The following is a 23,395-nucleotide window of genomic DNA, read 5'->3' as shown; positions in this document are numbered from 1 at the left end:
GACTCTTTGCAGGAATCAGCAGGCCCTAGTCAGTGAAGCTGGCCCAGCCAATAGAAAACTCCAAGGTTATAATGACCCTAACTCAATCTCTAGCTTATTCAGGCATTTTCCTCAGTACTTTGCTTCCTGGGTCCTTACATATCCCTTTATGGCAGGCCTGAAAAAGGGAGAGAAAGAGTCCCGGTGTTTGTTAGAGAAATCCCACAGGAATAGAGGGCAAAATAGTTAGCATCACTTTCTGGCCAAGGGCGCAGCAGGAAACATGAGCGGCAGTAGCTACTTTAGTCTTTCTTTCAGAATCCTTGAATTAGGAGCTTTCTCTAGTTATGCAGGTTCTGAGGATTTTTCCTTAGTACCAATATCCTCATCTAAGATTATTTTCATATTTTCTATCAAGTGAAATCATGTTAAACCAGTGCTCTCATAGGTCTTCCATTTATGTATGTGTTTGGTCTTGAGAGAATTACTTATGGTCTTTTATTTTTATTTTGGAATCCTGGTTTTTGTAATCCTATTATTAGAAATTCTGGATTTAGAGCAGCAAGGGGGCCTTAAAAGTCATCCAGCACAAACCTTTCATTTTACAAGTCAATAAACTGAGTCCCAGAAGGGTAGAATAAATCATTTTAGTTGGTAAATGATAGAACTGGAATTTGAACCTAATTCCTCTGACTTCAGAGCTATCCAGTGTTCTATCTAACACCATGCTGCCTAGCTGGCAGATCACATTTAAGAATCTCAATGTACTGAAATGTCAAGTGTCCATAATGTAATTAATGTGGCTAACCCCCCACACTTTAGGAGATTATTTCATGAGTTGCTGAATTTCTTCATATGTCAGTTATGTCCACATGAACTATATGGTTGGTTTCATACTCCAAGGCTCTCCAATCAAGTAACAACTGTGAATGTTTGTATTCCATTGACATAATGTTCAAGGACCCGGTGTCACGTCCAAGTTGACCTGGTGAAAGACCAGAGTAAGATGTTATATGTATATGTCCAATCATAAAAGATCTATATCCTTGAATAAATCATCTGAACTATCAAGAAAGTTTTGTTGGTTTTATATTTAATGATACGAAATCCTTCTACTTTCATTTATTTCTTTTTTGTTGTCTAATCTAAACATCCCAGAGCAAATATTTACCATGCGAACCCAAGAACTGAAGTCCTTTAAAATAACTGTTCTGTTTATGGCATGTATTTTTCCTTCTTTTAAAAGACTATAAAAGTATTGAGTCAAGATTTAAAGAGCTATGATTTGTTTATATGAATTCACCAGGTGATCACAGCCTCTGTAGTAAGGGTAATTTGATTTATTCTACATTTGGGAGTTTTTCATTGGATTGAGAGTGTCACAGATTTTTTTTTTGTCCTTTCAATTTCCTGCATTTGAAGAATTCTGTTTCATGTAGTTTGTAGAGATATATAGATTCTTTCTCCTATCATATCTGAGGGATTACAAACAAAAAAAAACTAAAGATTTTTTTGTCTCAAAAAATTTTAATTAGAAAGATACCTTAAAATTTTGGAGGCATGAAATTTATTTTCTGAATTCCTATTTCTCTCATTTTATTTCTGATGTCATTAAATGTCTTGTTTCTACCCACTTCCAGGGGGAAATGATTAGAATGAAGAAATTACATTCATTATCTTTTTGTGAAAGCATGTCAAAATTTGAGTACATGTACATCATTTTAGTTGCATATTTAAAAATATATATTTTAATATTTTCCCCAATTTACATTTAAAATAATTTTTACATTTGTTTTGAAAACTTTTGAGCTCCAGAGTCTTTCTTATCCCCATCCCCCACTCTCCATTAAGAAAGCACATCTGAAATTAAGAAAACATAGATGTCCTGTCCCAATGGAAAAAAAAAAGCCCTCGAGAAAAATAAAGTGATAGAGCAAGGGACACACACACACACACACACACACACATGGAGAGAGAGAGAGAGAGAGAGAGAGAGAGAGAGAGAGAGAGAGAGAGAGAGAGAAGAGAGAGAGAAGAGAGAGAATATATTTCAGTTTGCTAGAGTACATGGAGAACTTTCCAGGTTTTTTTCTGAAAACATCCTGCTCATCATTTCCCAAAGAACAATAACATTAAATCACAAACACAAACCACAATGGATTCACCCATTCTCTAATTGAAGGGCATCTCTTCAATTTCTACTTTTTTTGCCCTGCAAAGAGACCTGCTGAAGGAGACAAGAGATTCATTCCATCTTTGTGCTGGCTGGAGGCTGAAGAAAGCAGAGGCAGAGGCTGAAGGACAAAACCTTTGGATTTGGAGACATTTGGAGGGCTCTAAGCTAAACCGGCTGTGTTTTGAGAAGAACAAGAACTCCAACATTTGAACTCCAACATTTTGGTCTCAGTGGGGGGGGGGGGGGGCGGTGCAGGAGCCCAGCCACCAACCACAGTGGTGTGAGATGAAGACGAATCTGGTTGTCCGCTGAACTCTCGACTCCTAGCTTCTTCCTCTGAAAACTCTTCTTCTGCCACCAGCCAGCCAAGTAGAAAATATTCTTTCTTGCCTCGGAGAGAGGGCTTCTGGAGTAATTCCGCTGAAATCTCCCAGTGTTCTGTGTCTGCACCAGAGTGCTCCTCTCCAATCCAACTGAACTCTCTTCTGCCACCAAATGGAAAATATATTCTGGAATAGATCTCTCTTTACTGGCCTTATATCTGACTCTTCTGAGAGAATGGGATTATGGGTTTTCTCCCCTAGTGCTCTCTGGCCCAAAGAGCTTTAAGGGAGGTGTGAATTCACAAAGGTATAAAGTTTACTTTGTGAATCTGGCATACTTGTGAACTCCAATGAGTAAAGGTGCAAACACAAGCATTGTACTAATTAGTTCTACTTAGAACCTTGTTTCAGGTTCTGGCCCAAAACATCTTCTTGTAAGATCAGATCAACTCTAATTAGTTAGCAGTTTGTAAAGATTCCAACAACCTGCTATATAAATTGTTGTACCTATAGGTCATTTTCTTTTTTTTTTTTTTTTTTTGGCATTGATACCTAGTAGTAGTATTGGTAGGTCAAAGGATATGCATGAATGCATATCTTTTGATCATTTATCAATTGGGGCATGTATGATTCTTTTTTTTTAAACTAAATTTGACTCTGTTCCCTCAATGTTTGAGAAATGAGACCTTATCAGAGAAACTTACTTCAAAATTCTTTTTTCCATACTATTATTAACTTTATTTTACTATTATTATCATCATTATTATTTATTTTGTTTTATTTAATTTTATTATTATTATTATATTCATCCTTTATTTTTTCTCTCTTTTCACTCTATCCATCACAAAAGTATTTTGCTACAGATCACTCCCACTCCAATATGCCCTTTCTTTTATCACCAACCCCCCTTCCTATATCTCATTCCCCTTCTATTTTCCTGCAGGGTAACATAGATTTCTATACCCATACTGAGTATGTATGTTATTTCATCTTTGAACCAATTCTGATGAGAGTAAGGTTCACTAACTTTCTCTTTCTTTCCCTTCTTCCCCTCCAGTAAAAACTTTTTCTTGTTTTTTATTTATGACATGTAATTTACACCATTTCAATTATCTGTTTCTCTTTTTACCAGTACATTCCTTTCTCATCCCTTAATTTCATCATTTTTTAGATATTGTCCATTCATATTCAACTCACATCTGTGCCCTCTGTCTATATATACTCCTTCAAACTGCCATAATAATGAGTAAGTTCTAAAGAATTATAAGTATCATCCTCCCATGTAAAAATGTAAACAGATAAACCGTATTAAATCCCTTATGATATTACTTTCTTTATGCTTCTCCAGCATCCCGTATTTGAAAGTCAAATTTTTCATTCAGAACTACTCTTTTCATCACAAATGTTTGATAATTCTTTATTTCATTGACCATTTACCTTTTCCTCAAAAGGATTATACTCTGTTTTGCTGGGGAGGTTATTCCTGGTTGTAATCCTAGCTCCAATGCTCTCTGGAATATCATATTCCAAATCCTCCATTCCTTAATGTAGAAGCTTCTATATCTTGTGTTATCCTTAATGTAGCTCAACGTACTTGAATTGTTTATTTCTGGGTGCTTATAATATTTTCTCCTAGACCTGGCAGTTTCAGAATTTGGTTATAACATTCCTGGGAGCTTTCATTTTGGGATTTTTTTTTTAGGAAGTGATTGGTGGATTCTTTCAATTTCTATTTTATCCTCAGTTCTAGAATATCAGGACATTTTTCCTTGATAATTTCTTGAAAGATAATGTCCAGGCTCTTTTTTGATAATGACTTTCAGGTAGACCAATAATTTTTAAATTATCTCTCCTGTATCTATTTTTCTGGGCAGTTTTCCAATGAGCTATTTTACTTTTTTTTTTTAATTTTTTGGAGGGTTTTGCTTTATTGTATCTTGATTTCTCATAATGCCATCAGTTTCCATTTGCTCAGTTATAATTTTTAAGGAATTATTTTCCTCAGTGTGCCTCCTTTCAAATTTGGCCAATTTTGCTTTTTAAGGCATTCTTCTCCTCATTAGCTTTTTGTATTTTCTTTTACACCACTCTTTATTCTTTTCCTAATGTTTCATCTATTTCTTTTACTTTTTGCTATTTGCTTTTACTTTTTCAACATCCCTTTTGAGTTCTTCTATAGTCTGAGACCAATTTTAATTTTTCTTGCAGGCTTTGGATGTAGGAGCTTTGACTTTGTTATCTTATTCTCAGAGTGTGTTTTGATCTTCCTTGTCACCATAGAAACTTTCAATTATCAGAAATCTTTTTTGTTGTCTGCCCATTTTCCTAGCCTATTACTATGCTTTTAATTCTTTGTTAAAGTAGGGTTCTGTTTCCAGGGTGAAGAGTATGCTGTCCATGCTTCAGTAATTTTGTGCAACTGTTTTCAGAGATCCTTCTATGCACCTGATTACAAACCCTTTTTTCTATCTTTGAACTGTTAGAAGTGTTCCCAGCCTAGATAGAATATCTACTGTGCTAAAGCAACAGATTCCTGTTGTTGATGCCAGGATTGGGGCTGTGCTGTTGCAGTCTGCACTATGATTGTGCACTGGACTCCCACCCTGGTAACCTTCTAAGTTGTTTTAGGATGTAAAATGTTCTACTCAGTCTTCTGATGCTCTACAATTTGTTGAATCATTATTTAAAGGAATTGAAATTCCTGTCATTTATTCTTATTAAAGTCTTGAAACCTTAATGGGCCTTGCAATCATAAAGGTATTCAGAGATGAGATTTGAACCTACTACTTCATACCTTTTAGGACAACTCTACTATATTATCTTCCATTCTGTGGCCACAAGGAGCTCTTAAGAATTGATTCCTTTATCATAGCCCTGCGGAAATAAAACTTTGGGACATTTAATACAGTAGAAACAGGATTTTAGTTATTTATTGATACAAGGTTCTTATCTTTGTTCTAGGTGGTCGTGGGTTGATTCTAGGGAGAGAAATGGGCCCTGCCTTTGAGGAAGTGAAATTACTAGTATTTCTGGAATTGAAGATGTAGTTTTCCTTTCAAAAGCTTATGTAAGCTCCAAATAGTAGGAGGGGGCATTATAACCACACTGATGATAATTAATAAATGCTCTGGCTATCAAACACAAGACTGGCTAGAGAAGTTTAAACTCTGAAGGGTGGAGAGGTCAGTACTGTGTAATTCTCTTTGCAAAATTAGGGGCTCATTGAGTGCTTTTTGAGGCAAATGGCAGTGATTGCATTGGAGTTTACCTGGAAGGATTTGTTTTCCTTCTTAGTGCCCTCAGCACAATGGAGGTCAGTAGACAAGATTCTAATCTCATTTCCCACAGAAATGAATCCCAAGTTTTGATTGCAGAGAAATGGAGGCCAAATAGCATTCAAAAGGAAGCTTATTTTCATCAGTCCTTTCTCCTAATGTGACACAATCCCAACCCGATAACCTTGAGAGCACCTCCTTTTTTCCCCTGACCCAGAGCAGAGATTTGTTTTGTGGACTATTACTGTTTGGTACTAGTAGGCTATATTAGCTTTTTGGATTTGTTTTGTTTTAATTAACAAAAGCTTGCATTTCTATAGCTTCCTACAACACTGTTGTCTACTTATCCTTATTTATTTTTATATCTGTAGTGAATCACATGTCAGCATAATTCTCATTTTAAAGAAAATGAAAATTCAGTGCAAGCATCCAAATGGCACAGAGGAGAGAACACTGCACTTAGAGACAGAACATTGGACTTCCGACCCAGCTTTGGACATTTCATGGGATTCTAGATTCTAGAACTAGAGATGAATATGACCTACCAGGCCATCTAATTCAAACTTTTTGTGTTGCAGCTGAGAAAACTGGGACACTGGGTTTCCAAGGTCATGAAAGCATCAAAGATGCCTGTGTGACATTGACCCATACTCTTTCCCTTATTCTACAGTGTATTCCTATTTATTTCCTTAAACAGGTCACTTCATGTTTCTGAGTGTAATTTTCCTCATTTATCTGATGAAATGCTTAGAATATTTCATCTGAGAGTCCATTTCAATTCTAAAACTCTCTAATTCCTATATTGGGATGATTTAGCTGCTATTATTGTTCAGTTGTGTCTGACTCTGTGAACCTGTGAACTATAGTAAATCAATGTTGCCCAGGGAGTTTTCTTTGTCAACTTGAATAGTTGGCCATTTCCTTCACCAGATTATTTTACAGATGAGAAAATAGAATCAAACAGGGTTGAGAGGCTTGGCCAGGATCACATAACTAGTAAGAGGCTAAGGCTGCATTTGAGTTTAGGGCCTCCTGACTCTAGGTCTAGCGCTCTATCCACTGAACCAGCAAGCTGCCCCATGACTTGTTTATGTTGTCTTGATACAGTAAAAACTGAGGAAAGGGGATATAGCAGTATAATTCTCTTTTTTATAATGTTAAATATGATTAAATATCTCAGAGTACTCAATAAGTACATTTGGATTTTAAGAGAAAAGCATTTTTTTATTATAAAGCCTACATTTTTGTTATATAATTTTTTATACTTTTGAAACATGAGGATATTAATTCAATTTTGTGTCAACTTTCTGATTATCTTGATTAATTTTTAAGGCAAATACTATACTAGAACCTAGGTTTTATCTCTATCCCGAATTTCAAGATTTCTGAAACTGAGCATTTTCCCTCTGTTTATGCCCTACAAAGGTCCCTGAAAGTCCAATGGTGAATTGGACAAGAAATGATTCCAGTTGGAATTTTCCTCCCTATGCCATTTAGATAAAGCCTCTGAAACTTTATTCTTTACTTTCTGTTGGCCCTAGAGAAAGCGACAGAAGAAATGTTATATATTAGAGAAAAATGTAAACTTGAACCTATACCAGGCAGGCAAGCAAAAGCTCTCCTGTGCCATGGCAACATCAAATAAAGTGACTTCATATGGGGCTTTGTGCTTTTGTTATGTACAACACAAAAGGAAAACTTAGAAATTTCTCAAGGATATGTTTATGTCAAAATTATACAAGAGCCATGGAAAGACTCAACTTAATATAACTTTGTTGAGAAATGAGAACTAATATTGAGTGAAGAGTAAAAAAAAAATGTATAGAAGTGCTCACTAAAGGTCAGTTTCACTGCCATGGAGGATTTCAGCATAGAATCCACCATCAATAGTTAGTTCCCTCCAAATGCTCCCTGTTGGAAGATGATATTATACATTCTACATCAAGCTTGAAATCTTGAACAGCTTCCTAAATGAAATCCATGATCACTCAAAAGAATTTGGCCTATCTCCAAAAGAAAAACCAAGCAGATGAATAATGCCTCTTGCTAAGCTTATGCTATGCAATTGGATAGAAAACCCATAGACCCAATACATATTTTTTTGAATAGACTTTGCAGATGGATATTTGACTGAGCTCAGAATTTGCCAGGAGGAGGAAAATGAGCAGGATTAGCTTTGAAAAATTATATGCTTCTTTTAATGACTTGACTATTCTCTGTGAAATAAACCTTTGATAGATGGGCAGCCATGGATGGGCTACGATATGCATTTTTGGAAAGAATAGTCACATTGATGAGACCACAGAACCATTGGAATAATGGAATAATAAGACAAAACATGGTGTAAGAGTAAGAACTGAAATTAGAATCACTTTGATCTAGGCTTAGATCATATTTTCTAGCTATGTGACTGACCAAGTCAGTTTAGCTTTCTAAAAGTCAGCTTTCTCATCTTTAATAGGTGTATGAGGTACTTCTTACTTCTAAATCTATTATCCTAAAATATTATAAGGCATTAAATGAAGCTTTTCTATAAAGTGAGCACTTCTAGACATCTCCTAATTTCATTTTTAAAAAGCACTCAGTAAGATTTCTCACACAGTAAGGAAGGAACAAGTTCCCTTTCTGATCAGAATCCTTTGAAATGTCTTCTAAGTGGAGATATTAGAGGTAAGAGTCAAGTAGAGGGGAGCATCATTGGAGAATTCTGAGTAGAAAACATTTTAAATGTTTAAATGTATCAGAAAGTCAGTGAAAACACTCATTAGTGAAACTATGTGAATTAAGGTAGACTCATAAAAAGATACTTCCTCCCCCAATTTTATCTATTGCCTGTAAAATGATCACTCCAATAAAAATCCATGTTTGATTTGACATTTATATATGCAAACTAGAAGAAGAAATTTACTCTAGAGTTATCCTGGGAAGAGCAATACATACTAGGATATTAGAACTTTAATCTTCTAAGAGGGAAAGTATAAGCCTGTGGATCCCATATGTTATTTCAATAACTTCTATTATTTCTTACACAGTGGCTTTGAGTAAAAAGCATTTTTTCTGGCTCTAAATGATGAAGTTTTAGTGTAAAGCAGCAAATCTTATAAAGCTTATTTGGGCCTTTATCGGTACATCGAAACCAGATTTATTCCCTACATATATGTTTTTCCACAGATGTGACCTGGCTGCATATATTTTCTCACACACGTTCTTCATCTTTCCTTCCTCTTTGAGGGTATTTATATTTGTGACAGTAAGTTATGATGAAGGTTAAGGTGACGTTTTATTAGTACCTTTATTGTTATACTCTTTTAATTCAATGCCTTTTCTCTGAATTAAGGGTGATCTTCATTTGACCAGTAAAAGTGAACTTTGATGAAGGCCCATGAACTCTAGATTTAGAATCCAGGAAGTACTTAGAACCTAGGCCTATATGGGTAAAATAGTCTTAGATATTACATTGCAGCAGGATATCTCAAGAAGCAACTGAGATAAGCCCAATAAGTCTGGCAACAGAGGCCCAATTTGTTGCCTTGGAAGTAATTTTTTTTTTAATCTAAACTCAACAGTATAGGTTAGTTGCTAGTTTTAATTACAGAATGTCCCTTTACTGATAAAAAAATAACTTCAGATTAGACTAAAAGAGTAGGCTTATTCAGTGTAAAGGGAGGGATAATTCAAAGGCAATAGAGGCAAGAATTGATGACAAATGGTTATTAACCAAACATTTCTTGAATCATAGATTCTAGATTGGAAAAAAGTCAAGAAATTAAGTCCAAATGGTCACTGAATCTTTGTCTCACATTGTCGAGTGGGGGAAAGCTCTATCTCATAACACAGCTCATTTTCCCCAGGGATAATCTTCATTTTCCAGAAGATTTTCTACCATTTTATAGCTTTTAACTATTATTTCTAGTTCTACCCTCTGAAGCTAAGCAGAACTTCTTGCCTCTTCCCTCTTTTATCCAGCAATCCTTTAAATAATTTGAAGATAACCATTCTCTAGGCAAAACATTCTATGTTCCTTCTACCAGTCTTCATATAAAGCCGAGAAGATGCATCACCATTCTGATTTTTCTGCTCCAGGCCTTCTCCAGATCATCAGTGCCCTATGTAAAATAGGATGCCCAGAATGAAATGCAAGCCATATGTGGTTTGATTCACTGAAAACAGTGTTGCTATCTCTGGACATTAGGTCTCTCTCAAGGTAGTTCCAGATAGCATTTTTAGACTAATCTTATTTAGTAGTAACTTCCCCACTTGTACTTGTACTTAGTAGTTGATTTTTCAAACTAAATTCAAGATATCTTTTCTGATGAATTTTCATCTTATTTGATTTGACACCAAATTCTAATTCATCTTGAACTTCTTAAATTCTGTTTGTGTTCTTTTAATTGGCTTTATGTCATCTGAAAATTCAACAAGTATGTCATCTCTATCTTTATCATATTTTTGATAAAGGTATTCTATAGAACAGGCCTACTTGTAGCTTCTTAAGAAAGTCCACTAGCAAGGGGCTAAAGATTGAAATAAGCTAACCTCAATTGCCATGCCCTTAATGCCCTTTAATATCTTGCTTTCCATCCTCCATCAACAACTTATCAATAGAATTTGGATCCAACTATTCAATTAAATTCAGGTCTTCCTGACTCTAGCCCTAGTACCATGTGCTCTATGGCACCACTTCACTGCATATGTTACAGAAAAAAATTTCTTATTTAGGTTTAGTAGGAGCCATCTGACATCTGAAGTCTCGAGCTACAATTCAGAGAGTCTCTGACCTAAAGAATTCCCTTAATCTGTCAGTTAATACATTTATGTAAATAAGTGGAAAGTGAGGTTAGTCTATTCAAAACAGCAGTATAGTGTAGAAAATAAGTGTTAAGAATTAGAAAAAATAACTGGAATTCAATCTTGTCTCAGGCACTTACTAGTTCAGTGTTTCTAGGCAAGCCACTAACTGACCCTCTCTGTTTTTCACTGTTCACATCTATAAAATGAAGGGATTAGACTTTGGGTGCCTGTGTTCTGTTCCAGCTCTAAATTTATAAAATTCTAGTTCCATTTTAATGAAACTACCTCAATTCTTTTTCTTTATATTCTCATTGACTACCCTTATCACAAGATGATGGAGGTCATTTGCTTGAAATCTGAGTCAAGGTCACGGACTTACAATTTGCAGAGTTGATTATTTTGTTCTTCCTTCTTTCCTTCTTTCCTTCTTTCCTTCCTTCCTTCCTTGCTTGCTTGCTTCCTTCCTTCCTTCCTCCATTTTTTCCCTTCCTTCCTTCTCTACATTTCTCTTCCTATTTCTTCTTTTTCTTGTTCTTCTTGTTCTTTTGGTTCTGTTCTTGTTCTTGTTGTTTTTGTTCTTGTTCTTCTACTTCCTTCTTCTTCTTTGCTACCTTTTCCTCCTCCTACTCCTGATCCTCATTCTCTCCCTTCTTTTTCTAACAGGAAAATATTTTCTACTCCCCAGTGCTGTGTTTGTTTTCCATGATATTTCAAAACCATTAATGATGGTTCAGTAATCACAGATGTCAATATTTAAGAATTCATTTCTTTTATACTTACATTCATCAAAAGTGACTAAGTGCTCTCTATCTCTTTCTTTAATATAAACAGGGAAATCACCTTGATTAGATATCACCTCCCTCTTAGCCATTTTTCTTCTTCTGCCATTTATCATAAACTGAAAATAATAAATTTACAAATTGCACTTTGTGCTAGTTGGGATCTTTTTTTGCTCTTCTTTGTATAAGCAACTCCCAGACCTAGTCATCTGTTTACTCTAATATAAAGTAAGGGAAGATGCTTTTGCTAAGAGGATAAACCATCTTTCACAATTTGCTTTGGGAATGGGAATTCCTGTCTCCCTTACTTCCACTCTTACTTAGAGAACCCATTAATTTTCCTGAAGGGAAACTGTAGATTGTCTATATCAATGACTTACTACCAGTTCAGTTTGCTCATTTATTATTGGTAGTAGCTTGAAAAAAATCAGTTAACACTGAATTTAGCCATTTTTTCCTATCCACAGAGAGCAAAGATAATGAGTTAGTGATTGGATGAATTCATGTTTGCGTCATTGAATGTTTTTCTTTACTTGACTCTTTTAGACCAGTTGGTATCATAGGAGACGACAACATGATTTGGATTTCTATAGAAAAGGGTGACATTGATGTGAAATTGTATGTAGACAGAAGTTCTTTTGCAGGTAGGTGACCTGCCTTAATCTTTCAACACACTAAATCAGTGATTGGCTTATGGTAGGCACTTTAATGTTTGGTCCATCTTTCAAATTGAGTTGAATTCTTCTAGGTGGTAGTCACGGCCTTATTTCTTTATAAGTTTAGCACAGTCCTTGATACATAATAGGTACTTAATAAATATTTCTTGAGTAACTGCATTCCTTCTAGCTTCTAGTAAAACACATGTTCATAGAGATTTCCCTTGACTATAATTACTGTCTGACATTTCTTTCCCTGGTCAGAGATAATGTTGGCAGTGTAAACCTTTCTGTTCAGTATAAATTATGGGTCCACATGAGATTTAGCATAAGTTAGTCACTTGTTCTAGTTTGAAATGTGTCTTCTTAAGGCACTAGTTACAAGTGGCCTGCATATTCATTCATAAGGACTCTTTGGCTTTTGGTCCAAAGCAATCAAAATGTTTTTTGCAAATTATCTCATTTATCCTCCTAAAATAATTTCTTAGCTTCATACATCCTTGATATTCCCTAGATAGTAACAAGAAAAGCAAGTACTATTTTATTACCCCAGTAATCAAATAGAAGAAAGGTTAATGAATTATTAAGTATTACCAATTGGTTTTGTGCAGGTCACAATGTTAAGTGCTAGGGATACATCTCACCATCAGAATGAAACAGGACCTGTCTTTAGGGAGCTTACATTTGTTACAAGTAACACATACATATATGGGTACATGTTGTATCTTAATGTTGCAAAGTGCTTTATCACAACTAATGTCAGATAGTGTAAACTTTCTTAACAAGATTTTTAGTGATTATCTAGGGGCTTCAGCAAAACAAAGTGAACTATGTCCATGGTTACACAGCTAATATAAGTCAGACAGAATGTTCAGCTCTATATCTTTTTTATTGCAAGTAGATTGTGCTAAAAGAAATCATATGGAAGATTTTAGTTTATGCTTACTGACCACACTGAAAACTATGCTCAGATTATCTGCTTCATTCTCTGTGTGTTCTATTCCATTCTTTCTTTGTCTCTATTTTCTCTTTCTCTATGTCTTTCTGTCTCCTGGTGTCTCTCTCTGTCTCTATCTCTCTTTTTCTGTCTCTTTCTCTCTATTTGAAACTATATCTAAGTCATGAGAGGAGAGAGTCATTCTCCATGACTGCTCCAAAATAGTCATGAAAGTTTGAAAGGCAATTTGAAAAGAAAAACAATGAATGAATTTTTTAATTGATTTATTTAGTTTCCGTATATCGAAAGAAAGATTGAGTACATAACATTTTAAAACTTCTTGAATCTTTCCCTGTTGTCTCCCACCCACCTAAAGTTAAAAATAACTCCTGACACCTCAAATATTCCTAGAATGCTTTGTTTAGCTCTCTGCTTCAGTACATTCTAAATGAATTACTTATTTCTGTACATGCCATATGTTTCCTATTACAGACAGCATGGTACCATGAATTGGATATTGGGCTTGAAGTCTAGAAGACCTGTATTCAAATCTTGTCATTGACTACTGTAGATTGTGATTACTGGCAAGTCATTTCTCTGACAAGCAGGTTTCATAGATGTAAAATGAAGTTTTCATAGATGTAAAAATAAAGTTCATAGAAATAAAATGATTGCTTTATTTTGCAAGAATATTATATATACATGTATATATATATGTATATATATATATATACACACGTATATATATATATATACATGTGTATATATATATATATATATATATATACATATATATATATATATATATATATTGAAAGGGACTTTTTCATTCACTGTATTTATATCACCAGTACCTAGTAAATGCTTCATAAATACTTGTTGATTGATCTGTAAAACAATTTTGAACTTCGAGGTTCTCTCTTTCACTTTTCTTTTCTGTTTGTCCAATGTCCAATGTAGACATACATTATTTCAGTAATTGCTGTAAATTGTAATCACCTCAAAGATACGTTTGTGTGTGTGTGTGTGTGTGTGTCTATATAACTCTTAAACCTAGCAACAGGGACTTGTATTTAGTTGTCATTTTAAAAGGTAATTTTTGAGTTGTTAAATTGAATTTCTTAATAACAATAATAATAAAAGTCATTAGGAATGGGGGTGAAGAGGTTTTGTATTTTGTTTCCTATAATAAAACTGAGAGGGTCTTAAAGTTCATATAAGTGTATATCCTTAAATTTGTTTTCATTTTTGGAAATACTTAATTTTTATTAAAATCTTTTCTTTTTTATCAGTCACTTTCTTTTCCTTCTCTCTCATTATAAACCATCTCTATTAGCAAAGAATAAGAAATAAAGAGGAAAGGGAAGCATTGCAATAACTGACAAATCAACTCATTTTGCAATCATTTATACCCATAATCCTTCATGTCTTCTGTTAACATCCTTCTGTTAACCAGGATCCTATTCTTACTCCCCCTCATTTAGTATGCCCAACCTGGAGGCTAGTCTTACTATGCCTACTTTCACAACATCTCTCCTTCTCTATATTCATATTGCCACTACCATGCTGAAGATATCCATCACTTCACACTTGATCTACTATAATAGCTTTCTGGTTCATTGCTTGATCTTAAGTCTCTGCTCAATTCAATTCAATAAATATTTATCAAACACTTATTTTGTGTCAGGCACTGTGCTAAGCATTGGGATACAAATTTTATTTTATTTTTGCAAATGGCTGCTTTATTGATTTAACAGAAACTACCACATATGGAAAAAGTAACATATAACTTTGGGGATACAAATTTTTAAAAATGACAGTTACTGCCCCCAAGGAGCTTACAAAATAAAACACACAAACAGAAGCTGAAAAGGGAAAGAGCTCAATAACCAAGGGGTAGCAGAAGGGAAAAGAATAGCTTTTGATATGATGGAAAATGGAGCTACCTGGAAAGTTGTGTGCCTTCTAGAAAGAAAGACTTTGGGAGGAGTGAAATACTTGACCCTCAAACACTTCAATCAGAAGAAAGAGACAAGGGAAAGTGGATTTGACAAGGTATTGATTATGAAAATTTGAATCAATCAACAAAGTGATAAGATTTCAGGTGATCAACTTTTGTGGGGGAAGGAAGCAACACATATCTCATTTCATATTTACAACCACTAGAAACTGTGGACAGTTATTCTAATTTTTCAGATTAGGAAACTGAGGCAAACTTCTATTTGCAAATATAGGTTAATTGACTTGCCCAGGGTTACAAAGGTAGGAAATATCTAAGGCTGTATTTGAACTCAGTTCTTCATGACTCCAGTTTCAATTCTCCTGGATGATCAGCTGCCTCTGCTTATTCTAATATGTTCTCTACTCAGCTGCCAAAGTGGTTTTTCTAAACTATGAGTCTGACCATGTTGGTCCCTTTATACCCACTGCTCACTGAGCTTCAGTGACTCTCTGTTATTCAAAGATAAACTCATCTCATCTTTGAAAGCCCTTTCTAACCTGGCCCCGCTCTTAATTTACCAAACTTCTACTACCTTCCTCCCTTCATACATTGTTCAGTGTGGAGCTACTCACCTCTTTGCTGTTCCTCCCACACAAATACTCCATCTTGATACTCTGCATTTTCATTGGTCAGCATCCTACTCTGTGTCTGTATAACTCTTAAACCTAGCAACAGGGACTTGTATTTAGTAGTCATTTCAAAAGATAATTTTTGAATTGTTAAATTGAATTCTACTTTTTATAAGAGATCTATTTTAGTCCTTTTCCCTTGTCCCTAATGCCTTCCCTCTGAAATTAATTTCAATTTATCTTGACTAGAATTCCTTTGTACATAGTGGTTGTTGGGTTGTCTCTCCTAGTAGACTGTAAGCTTCTTGAGGTCAGGGACTGTCTTTAATTTATTTTTGTATTTCCCACAGTTAGCACAGTTCTTAGCATATAGTTGATGCTTAATGAATGCTTATTGATGATAATGGTATAATTGATGATATTCTTGTTTTAAAGATGAAGAAACTTCAATCTAGTGATTAAGACAGAGGTAATGCTCTTTGACAGTGGTCTACTAAAAATGCCAAGTAGTGTAGTTCTTGGTACACTCCAAAAAAAAATCAAATTATCTTTAACTTCATAGCTCCAGAAAGCAAAAAATTCTTGAAAAACATTTAACATGACAGGCAAAGGGTAAAAAAAAAAGTTTGATTAAAAATGAAAGAATCTAGGAGGAGTTTTAGAAAACAATGGGGAATTGGAAAGTATAGGTTAAAGTATTCAGGCATAGAAATAGTAATATCAAACAGAAATTGCCTCAGGGTCATTTATTTAGCTTGAAATGCCCAGAAACTGAATTATTCTTTTCCTCACAGATCACAACTGCAATTTCTAAAGGTTAAAAACACAAGTGGCAAAAATCAGAAAGTTGCCCAAGTTTCTAGGGAGTGGCAGGTGAATGGGTTAAAACTTCCCCCATCATTCATTTCGGTCTCTTCATTTCAACATATATTCCAAAGCTTATTTGCATTTCTATTACTGGCCTCTCCAAGTCTGTATCCTCCTCCCCACTACAAAGATATATCCTAGGGAAATGGGAAAAAAATTGTATACTTAGAATTAGAAAAGAGCTAGATTTGAAATTTGAATTCTACCATTGACTCACTGTAATTGGCTTTGTGACTCAGGGGTAGGGTGTTTCTTTCAGTCTCAGTTTCCCCATTTGTAAAATGAGAAAATAATACTGGTGATATGTATTTCATCGGGTATTTATGAGAAACAGAAGAGACCATGTATATTTATCTCTTCATTGCCCCTTGAAATCTAAAAGCCTGACATCTTAATTCATTCCATTACTTGAAGCTGAGAGGTACCAAGGAGATGGGCAATGAGAGGGGGAGAGATTCAGAAGCATAATGGTAATGGAATAACTATGGTATCTTAATGTCCCATTAAGAGGGGAACATTAGAAATGAGTATTAGAAAGAGCAACAGCTAAAAATTCTGTGTGGCCAGAGCTTGAAGCATGATGGTTAAAGATTGAGAAGATCAGTCTTTTAGCCTGAAAATCCCTCCCTCTATCCTCATTCTACTTCCTCCTTGTTACAATCCCAGTACCCCCCTCCCCTGCCAAAGGCACTAGAGAAAAGACATGAAGAAAATTATGGATAATTCTTGAAGGACATATCAAGACATTAATCAACTACAGGCTCCTCAGATACCTAGCCTTGAAGAAGGAGGGTCAAAACTTTGTTTTAGTTAAAAATGAAAAGATTAGAGAACATTGAAGAAATTCAATGCAGTGAATAGCAGTCACTGAAGAACAAATCAGACAACAGAAAGTGGTGGGGTGAGCCATGACATGAACTACCTAGTGTTTTTTAGTCTTTCTCATCAAATATTTTAGGATGGAACTTCCACCAATATTTTGTGGAAAATCATAGCAAATGAATAGTGGTGGTAGTGGTGGTGGAGTGTGTGTGTGTGTGTGTGTGTGTGTGTGTGTATGTGTGTGTATGTGTGGTTGTATTCAGGGAGGAAGGGATAATGCTTCAGATTTCCCAGAGTTGCCTATCTCTTAACATTTTAAAGCCAGCATTGGTGATTTCATATTCATCATAGTAAAAAGCACTTCTGAATAGTAGCAGCTTGATATAATGGATGGAAAGCTGGGCTTGAAATCAGAAGACTTGAAACACAAAATATCTGGATAACCTTGAACAATTTATTTAATTTCTTTATGCATCTGACACCTTTCTAAGACTTCAAATTACAGAGCAGTTACTGATCTACATTGGTAGAAGTTTCCTATACCAATGAACAATAAAATGATAGGTATCTTTACTTTTTCCCCTAAGAAAAGAGTCCATTTAATTCACATGTGAACTAATAATTCCTTCGCATCACCTGAAATTGGGAAAGATTGGAATCTCAATGGGATGGATGCAGAGCCATGACGAATTTATGAGTTATTACAATTATTCATATCCCTGGAGAGAACCCAGGCTTAGTCACAAAAATAAAAGAGTAGGAGCTGTGGGATTGGGGCAAATCACATCTGCACATACCCAAAGGGACTTAGGATATAGAGTGAATAGGTCTTGCTTATGCCTGAGTAATTGAGTTGCTGGCTTAGCCAGATATAGAACTCTGAGGAGATGGGCTCTTGTGAGCAAGAAACACTCCTTTATATATGTAAATTGCTTTGCAAACTTTAAAGCAATAAATAAGTGTCAGTTATTATGATTAAGGGCAAATTGCCTAATTTATGGAAGCTTAATTAGCACTGTATCAAAACAAATTTTTTTGTGTCTCTATATCTGCAGAATGCAAAGATAGTTTCAGTTGCCTAGCCCTGACTTTGAATCATAAATTTTTGACCACTTTCAGTTTGTAATGTCATGAACACATACAGAGCTTAATACACATAAAAAGAACTGGCCTTTGTCTGATGGGTTTATAAGCTACCCTAGCAGGAATTCACTTTGTTTTAGGGAGATCTGCCATGTAAGAGAAAGAATGATGGAATTAGATCCAGAAGACTTCCCATAAAATGGTAGAATAGCTACAGGCCAGAGGAGCAAACAGTCAGAAAGAGGGAAAGAAAGAAAAAGACAGAGACAGACAGAGATATACACAGAGAGAACAGTCCTCTGACATGTTGTCCTGAAATCCCAGAGCCTTCATTAACCCTCTTAGCCGTAGTCCTGGCTCATTATTGTTTGGGGACCACCTTCCACCTCTTGTCTCTTGCCATTTTTAGTCAATGCAGTTCATCTCAGGAAATTTCTTTAGGAAAATTGAAGAGGTCTAGGGGAACTTGGCAATCTCCATTTACTTTCTCTCCCAAGATAAAACCATTTCCTTTGCTACTTGTCTGGTCAAAATAGGGGAAAATATTTATGTCAAATATTTCAGATGAAAACTTGACATCTGCTCAAACAAATTTACACAGAAATAACTTAGTTCAAGGTTCACTTCTTACCTCTCAAATAAGTCACTTCGCATTTCAATGGTCCAGGCAATACTCTAAGACTATGCAGTACAGAGTGGGGGTCCATCTGTCTCAGGACAGGAAGGACATCACCAAGATATACTAAGCCAATGAAATCACAAATCCAAGAAAAATTACCTGGCACATAAAAAATTAAATTGTCAAAGGCTATGAACAAATATTTTCAAATAAAGGAAATATAAGTTGCTAATTATTACTTGAAAATATGCTGAACTGCTATAATAATTCAATTTTAAACATTATAAAACAACTTGGGGGTATTACTATACACTAATCAAATTGGCTAATATAGTTTAAGGCAATGAAACTTAATGCTAGTGGGGTTGTCAAGAAACAGATTTATTCATTCCGAGTATAATTCAAACTATTTTTTCTTTTTAATTATCCCTTCAATATAATAGATTTTGTTTTGCTTGAGATTATTTTTTCTTTGTTACAATCATCTTTCTTAACTTGTCCTTCTCCCTATGCTTATTTGTTTCCATGTTGAGTTGGATATATGTCAGCACTAACTTACTTATGTGTATGTATGTGTTCCACCTTTCTTTGTCAAGATAAGGGTGCAGTTCATGTGATGGTTTCTCTCTTTTCTCAATGTTTGTGTATTCTTATCACATACTCAAATTATGATAAATAAAAAGATCCACCCTCTTTCACATATTACACACACATATATATGCACAGTACAACTCTGTAAAGCTCTGTCTCACTTAAATTCTATTTACACATAATTCAAGACCATCCCATATTTTCACTGATTTTTGAAATGAAAGACAAACAACAAATTTGTTTACCATCCCTTCTTTTTCTCTGCTTAAAAAGAAAAAAATCTACTTCCAGGTTCTCTGTTTTGCTTATTTCATTCCCTCAGTGTCCATTGAAGACATTAAGGTTCTGAAGGGACACATTTCTTCTTCCCTATTAACAGTTCCTTCCAATTGGTAAAAAATTGATTTACAAACCTAAGGTTTTTTTTTTCTTTTTTGGCTCTACATCTATATTTAACAATTCTTCAGCTCTAGCCTTTTCATCATAAGTACATGAATATCTTCTATCTCAATAAAAGTTTATTATCCCACCTCCTATAAAGTTATACTTAGATTTGGAGGGAAATGTGTTAGCTATAATACACATCTCCTCCATTAGAATGAAAGCACATCAAGGGCAGTGATTGTGCCTTTCTTTATGTTCTTAGGGCTTAACACAATAATTGGAACAGGAAAAAATATTTAATAAATGATTATTAATATAATTAAATAGCATATGTGTATTGCATGTGATTACTTTTTTTTTAAAAAATCATTCAAAGCCCACTCATTGTATAGTATTCATCATCCTTTGTCTCTTTCCAACCCTATTTTCCCAGCTAAGGACTTTACTAGTTATTTATTAAGAAAATACAGAAGCAGCTAGATGGTGCAGTAGCTAGAACACTAATTCTAGAGCCAGGGGGACTTGAGTTTTCAAATCCAGTCTCAGATGTTTACTAATTGGGTAACCTTGGACAAGTCAAAACCCCATTGCCTCAAAAAAAAATTCATTCAGTACGAATTTCTTTTCTCCTCCCTTTTTCTGTCTCAATAGTCTTTGACCTTAGCATCTTTCTCTCTTCCTTTCTATTAACTTCTGACAATAATATGGAGTTTCTCTTTGCCAACATCAAACCTTCTACATACTGTAACCTCCTGATTATAATCCCAGTCTTTCCTCACACATGTTTGAATTTTTCCTATCTACTAAGAAGCTTCCGACTTTCCCCATTCATTCAAAGTATAATTCAAACTACCTTAAACTATACCTGTCTTCTACATCTGAGAATCCTCCAATTAAAACAGAAATAATAAAATATCTTATCAGACCCTATCCTCTCAAATTAGCATCCTGAAACTCTTTCCCATTTCTTAGGCAGAGTTCTTGAAAAACTCATCTATATTCCCTTGCCTCTACTTTGGTACTTCTCATTCACCTCTCAATCCTATGTAATATGGCTTTGGATCTTATCTGTCAACTGAAACTTTTCTCTTCAAAGTTATGAACAATCTCTCAATTGGTAAGGCAATAGTTTTTTCTCATTCCTCAGACTTCTCAGGTAAATGTTTCATTTGACACTATTGATCATCCGTTCCTCCAGTATGTTCACTTTTCTGTGTTTTCATGGCACTGATCTCCCCTATTCTTCTTCTGTTTCTTCAAAGACTCCTTTGCTAGCTCATCCATCAATGCCCTCAGTTAATGAATGTTTCTAAAGACAATGTCCTGTTCTCTCATCGTTCTCTACACTCTCTCGGTGAAATCATCATGGTCTGCTTAATTGTTATTCCTATACAGATGATTACAGATCTATATAGCTAATCATTTTCTCTTTCCTTGGCTCCAACTCTGGATGCCTACTGAATATTTCCAACCTGATGTCTCATGGTTATCTCATACCCAAAATGCTCAAAGTATTTCCTTACCCCAAAATGCTAATTCCCTCCCAAAGTTTTCTATTTTTGTCAAGAATACCATCATTCTTCAAGATTTTCAGGTTTCTAACCTCAACATTACCCCTAATCCTTCATTCTCCTTTAGCTACATAAGCATTCATTTGCCAAGTCTTGCCATTTCCACCTCTATGTAGGTGGACCCCTTCTTACACCTTAGACCTGACTCCTTCTCTCTGCTTATAACAATTTCATTCTGGCCCTCACCACTTCTGATCACTTTATCCCTTAAATCAATAAACTTTCTATTGTCTCTAGAATCAAATGCTAATTCTTTTGTTTATTTACCTACTACTTATATGGCTTTTGGCAAGTTCATCTTGCTTAGTCTCAGTTTTCTTATCAATAAAATGACTGGGTAGGATTATATAATTACTGAGATCCTTTCAGATTAACTCTTCTGGCCCTGCTTTCCCTACAAACCCAGTCATAGCTCTTTGATATCTTTTATAGCACTTCTTATATAGGAGATATGATGACCAATATGCTGCTACCTAGTTAAGCCTGTCTTGTGTCTCTCCATTGCTATTGAAGTCATCTGTTATGTTAATCCTTAGGAGATTGTGCTCATCCATTATTCATAACCATCTAGAAGAAGAAGCCATCACCAAAAGAAAAGACTCACTTACATTTCAGAATTAGGCTTGGGCTTCTCAATATAATTTAGCTGACCCACTTCCTTCTGTTATATCTTTGGCCCCACTAATTTCCCATCTGCGCCATCTGTCCAATATGTAGGAATCAATGGTCCAACACTATAGGTTTTCAATTCAATATCACATTATAGTCTCGTCAATGGACAATCTTTACTTAATTTTTCTGTGTGAATTATTAAGCTATTTTAAATAAAATTAATCTCATTTAGGAAGCTCTACAGTGTCCCATGGTCTGCTAATATTATCATGATGTCATTTGAAAATAGGAATATTTGGAGTTCTTCATGATCACTCAGGAATCCCTCCATGGCTTGTAATATGCACAGTATACAAGAACATAGTATTATAAAATAGATGTTAGAATATTTAAAGACTATATATACTTTTTATTATCTACCCTTGAGAAATTAATTTATGTAATGGGGCCTTAGTTTCTTCATTTGTAATATGAGGGCGTTGAAAAGAGGTGCACTCTGAGATCCCTACAATACTCCTTTGATCCAATACATGAAAGGTCTTGTGTGTAATGGCCAGAAACTATAGAGAATTCTCTTTAAAATGATGATGATAATTTTAATAATTTATATGGAACTTGAAGATTTCAGAGTACTTCACATGATCTTATTTGAATGTTAGAATTCTTAGGTAAGAATTTCATAACCTAGTTTAGCTAGAAGTTATGTATAAATATATACCTAAGATTATAGTGGAAGTGAATAAGAAGTTATAATTTTACATAGAATTACTTGCTTTAAATGAAGATTTTCTGAACCACATCTCATTCCTGGATTCTTCATTTATTGATCTTTCTTTTTCCTATCATTCATTCTCAAACCCTTTATCATTTAGTCATTCTTCCTTCATTCCTCTATTCAATAAATAGTTATTAGGTGCTAACTGTGGACGGTGCTTTATACTAAGCATAGTGAAAGAAGGAAAAATAAGATCTCATCTATGCCTTCCATGAGTTTTAATCTAAAATACAAAAACAGTACCAGACGGTATCTGAGAAAATGAGATATTTAAAGAGCTCCTGAATGAACCAAAATTTTGATGAATAGCTAAAATAATTAAAATGTGTTGATTTAATTTTCTTTCAAGTAACACAAATTCTTGGGAAAAAGCAAGTTTTGATATTTTTAACAGATACCACTGGAAATATCTGGAGATGTTTTATTATTTTTTTGTGTTTTTTTTTCTTTCATATCTACAATCTATACTAGTAAATCCATGGCATGTGTTGATTAGAAGTTATGCCTTGGTAAGGGTGATGCTAAGAAGTTAGACAAAAATTCACCCTCCTCCTTCCTTCCAACCTTTTTGTTAATAATCAAGT

At 34.7% G+C, this 23,395-nt stretch overlaps 1 protein-coding gene across 10 annotated transcripts in view; it reads left to right on the top strand.

Annotated features, from left to right (window-relative positions):
* RBMS3 (RNA binding motif single stranded interacting protein 3) overlaps positions 1–23,395 on the top strand; it is a 1,470,243-nt gene that overhangs the window by 551,754 nt on the left and 895,094 nt on the right. The gene's annotated exons all lie outside the window — the stretch shown is intronic.

The sequence above is a fragment of the Antechinus flavipes genome, chromosome 5 (genome assembly GCF_016432865.1).
Source record: "Antechinus flavipes isolate AdamAnt ecotype Samford, QLD, Australia chromosome 5, AdamAnt_v2, whole genome shotgun sequence".
Classification (NCBI taxonomy): domain Eukaryota; kingdom Metazoa; phylum Chordata; class Mammalia; order Dasyuromorphia; family Dasyuridae; genus Antechinus; species Antechinus flavipes.
Note: the sequence above shows the minus strand (reverse complement) of the source record. Positions and strands in the feature narration are given on the sequence as shown.